The sequence below is a fragment of the Callorhinus ursinus genome, unplaced genomic scaffold (assembly GCF_003265705.2).
Source record: "Callorhinus ursinus isolate GAN/ISIS: 27379988/994484 unplaced genomic scaffold, GSC_fseal_2.0 scaffold3, whole genome shotgun sequence".
Classification (NCBI taxonomy): Eukaryota; Metazoa; Chordata; class Mammalia; order Carnivora; family Otariidae; genus Callorhinus; species Callorhinus ursinus.
The window spans coordinates 56,848,859-56,853,692 of NW_027397065.1; positions in this window are offsets into that span (position 1 = coordinate 56,848,859).

The following is a 4,834-nucleotide window of genomic DNA, read 5'->3' on the forward strand; positions in this document are numbered from 1 at the left end:
TACCGCAGGATTTCCATGCTCCAAGATATTCTACATTTACCTCCTGAGAATGTGGTAGTTTATTTTGAGAGGAGAACATGAGAATTTCTAATGGGCATACTCCTTTTTTTTAATTTAAAGATTTCATTTTTTTACTTTAGAGATAGAAGAACCTGTGGGTGAGCGAAGTGGGGGGGGGGGCAGAGGGAGAGAGAGAGAGAGAATCCCAAGCAGACTCCACACCGAGTGTTGAGCCTGACGCGGGGCTTGCGATTCCCTCCACCCTGAGATCACAACCCGAGCTGAAACCAAGAGTCAGAAGCCTAACGGACTGAGCCACCCAGGCGCCCCTTTAATGGGCATACTCATAAGAGGGATATGAAAAGTTACCTGAGGATAATTACCTGCACATAGTAGTTATTCAAAGGAGATTTAACTACAGGGTACTATGCTAAGCAAAATAAGTCAATCAGAGAAGGACAATTGTCCTATGATTTCACTCATATGTGGAATTTAAGAAACAAAACAGTGAATCATAGGGGAAGAGAGGAAAAAATAAAATAAGATGAAATCAGAGAGGGAGACAAACCATAAGAGACTCTTAATCTTAGGAAACAAACTGAGGGTTGCTGGAGGGGAGGTGGGTGGGGGGATGGGGATAACTGGGTGATGGGCATGAAGGAGGGCACGTGATGGAATGAGCACTGGGTGTTATATGCAACTGATGAATCACTAAACTTTACCTTTGAAACTAAAAAAAAAAAAAAAGATTTAATTTGCATCTTGGGAAAGAGAATAGAACCAGAAGTAAGTAAAGGAACTACTGAAGCCAAATAATAGTCAACAATCTGCTGGAATATAAGATGAAAGTCCATGTGCTTGTATATGTGTGCTAACGGTTTGGATTATAATAACAAAAAAGGAAAGCAAGAAGCAAGTCGGTAACAACTTAAAGTACATTTGGATAATACTGTGATGGCTATACTGTATTTTCAGAAATGTGATCTCAATTGAACTTCAAAACTGCCTTTGCAGTGGAAGGTGACACTTTTCCTGAAAATGTCAAAAATTCATTTCTCAAAACTCGAAAAATTGGCAGCAGCACATAAAGGATGAACGAATTGCATTAGAAATAGGAATACATATAAAATATGACATATTTTAAAGTATAAAATTTTCTTGTGCAACTAACGCTTAAAATTACAGTAAAAAAACCTAGAAAATACTGAAAAGGAAAGATAAATTACCTATAACCTCACCACCCTTACTATGGAAATTTTCAACATTTATAAAAGTACAGAGAGAGTATTAATGTATCTCCTTGTCCCCACCATCCATGTGCAACACAATCATCAACATTCTCTCAGTCTTGACTTCTAGGGCCCCTCCCCATCCCAATACACAGTTTTGACAAGTGGTACTGGAATATTTTAAATCAAATTCAACCCATCATAACATTTTACCAGAAAATACTTCAGTGTGCAGCCCTAAAAATAGGCTTTAAAAAAATACAATAAGATACCACCTCACACCTGTCAGAATGGCTAAAATCCAAAATGCAAGAAATGCCGGGTGTTGGCAAGGATGTAGAGAAAAGGAACATTCGTGCACTGTTGGTGGGAATGCAAACTGGTGTATCCACTCTGGAAAACAGTATGGAGGTTCCCCAAAAAATTAAAACAAGAAGTACCCTATGATGCAGCAATCACACTACAGGGTATTTACCCAGGGAATAAAAAAAAAAAAATGATTTCAAAGGGATACACACACCCCTTATGTTTATTGCAGCATTATTTACAACAGCCAAATTATGGAAGCAGCCCAAGTGTCCATTGATTGATGAGTGGATAAAAAAATGTGATATATATATATATATATATGATGGAATATTATTCAGCCATATAAAAGAATGAAATCTTGCCATTTGCCATGACATGGATGGAGCTAGAGAGTATAATGCTAAGTGAAATAAGTCAGAGAAAAACAAATACTACATGATTTCACTCATGTGGAATTTAAGAAACAAAACAAACAAGCTGAGGGAAAAAAGAGAGAGAGAGAGAGACAAACCAAGAAACAGACTCGAATTGAAGAGAACAAACTGATGGTTACCAGAGGGGAGGTGGGTGGGGGGATGGGTAAAATAGGGGTGGGGATGAAGGAGGGCACTTGCTGTGATGAGCACCGGGTGATGTATGGAAGTGTTGAATCACTATGTTGTACACCTGAAACTAATATAACACTATATGTTAACTATACTGGAATTAAAATAAAAAATTAATAAAATAAACAAAAAATAAAAAAATACAACCACAATGCTATCACACATAGCAAAGTTAATACTTATTTCTTAATATAATTTCCCTGATTCTCTCGAAAATGTGTTCTAATAGTTGTTTTTTTCCAAGTGGGGATACCTATGAGGATTTTGTGACAAACCAAATTTTTAATTTTATAATCAATTGCCTCTCTCTCCACCAAGTTTTATGGCATTTATTATTGAAGAAATTAAGTCCATTCTTCTGAACAATTTCCCACATTCTGAATTTGGTTGACTGCTTCCTTGTGGGGTCACTTTACTTACTCAGTTCCTCTTACATTTACATTTTCTGCAAAGTGGTACTTAGATGTAGACCTTGGTGTATAATTTTATTATATATACACATTATTTTTATAAAAATAAGAGATCCTTGCCTTGATCCTTGTAACTTACTTTTACACTTCATCTATCACGTATAAAAAGGAAAGATAACACCAGAGAGGAAACTATACTTATTAACTTTAAAAATTTTGGAGAATAATAAAATAATTTAAAATATAAAAATTCTAAGGGAAAAAATTAAAAGATTTAATTTTCAAAATTACAGAATACAATTAAATGACCTAAATCTTAGAGAAAAACAAGACAGAATGAAAATCAATGAGTAATGGAGTTTACATGGGAAAAAAGGAAATACAAGGAAGGAAAGAGGAAACATTGAAACTAGAAAGTGTTACAGCCATAAGAGTCCTGTGGTAGGATTGTTGTTCCAAAGCCCTTTCACATTCATTTCTCGCATATTTAACTCTCTGACTTTGTGAATTAAATTGAATTTGTGGTAGAACTACAGAAGAGAGGTACATGAATTCCTGTTGCTCACTTTCTCTAAGCTATCCTGGTTTCAGGTGTTCTTTTTTTTTTAATTTTATTTTATTATGTTATGTTAATCTTACAACTAGGTATTCCGATCTTTCCTTAGATTTGCGGAGATACCTGAGGAATTTCTTTTATTCTCCCTTCATGATAAATGAAGTTGTATATCCATTGGTTTCTTGTCTCTGAAACTTTTCTCCCATAGATTAATCTCAGTAAAAGGAATTTACAACTCAGGTTTATAAATGTGTTCAAGGCAGGGGGCAAGATTGCGGGCGTTCTAATGGTTGAGAGAGAGGTTCTTTTGTCTAAAAGGACTCAACGTAACAAACCCACTATAAATCTCATTTATTTCCTAATGTCTATTACTTAGCATGTCTGATGCCAATATGCCATTCTGGCTTTTCCCCCTAGGGCTGCCCTCGTTGTCACTCATTTCCTTGCCATTGGATGTCTTGCCTTTATTTGCCATGTGGACGATTAAACTACATTATGTGGAAGTCAACCTCAATCATATGTCACCATTCAGCAATCGAGGTTCTGGAGTGAGTTGACACAGACATGGATGCTAGAGCCTCTTATTTAATTTGAGAGTCGCATAGGACTGACTTGGGAAGGGTTTGCTGACGTCCTTACCGTAAAATAGGAAACAAAAGGTAGACCATTCCATTAATCTCACTCCAAACAACCTCCATTGAGCAGTCTTACTCTGCGAGAATACAGGAGTTAATTGGAAGGCACATTTGACAACACTAGAATCACTGGGGAGATCCTACTAGAATTTGTTCTTACTCTAATACCTTTTAATACTAATTTGGCATATTTTCCTTCTTCTTGTTGCTTCCAGTCTTACACTAGAACCAAAAGATTCTTAACTAAGATATCATTCAAAGAAACATTTTTGCACTAATCCATTGCATCCAGAAATAGGTGTCAAGGTTATATATCATCTTGCCCAAAGTCGCCTGTGTTATCAGTTGGAGGCCTTTGGTTGAAAAAATTAGAAAATGCCTCTGGTAAAAGTAAATAAAAGTATTTAAAAGGATATTGCTTAGCTTACAGAACAGAAGGAAAAACAGGATAGCCAAGCCTCAGAAAATAATAGAACTACAACAGCTTTTGGCATCTCAGCCAGAAATTCAGTGACTTTTGAGTGCCAATAACTCAACTTCAAGAACACCATGCCATTCTGTTCAAGATTCACATTCCAAGGAGAAAGAGAATCTTGGGTTTATTTACTCTCTGTTAGTTTGGAAGGGGTGGGCCATGGTGATTTACAGTCTTGGGTCAGTGTGCTATTCCAAAAAGGATGAGGAAGGGCTACTAAGTAGACAGTAGCCTACTCACTCTACCCATGACTAAATTCTAACTTTAGAAATACAACTTAAGGGTAACAAAAGTTAAGAGATGAAAATAAGAATATGTACATAAGACCTGACTCTTGTCATAGTAAATACAGAGAGACATGATAGCAGAAGTACCAGAAGGGGCCAATAATTTAAGGGATCACATATTTCAAATAAGAACCCACTTAGAAAAGATGCCGACAAAAAGTTTCTTTAAAAATGAATGAAGAAAAATCTTGTATAATCCTTTGAAAACAGTACTTCAAGAAATTAATACATAAAAATAAATGAAGTAAACCAGAGAGATGAAATATGAAGCATTAAAATGTATCATTAGAAACCAGATCAATAAAACTAGGTTAAAATTTAATTAAAT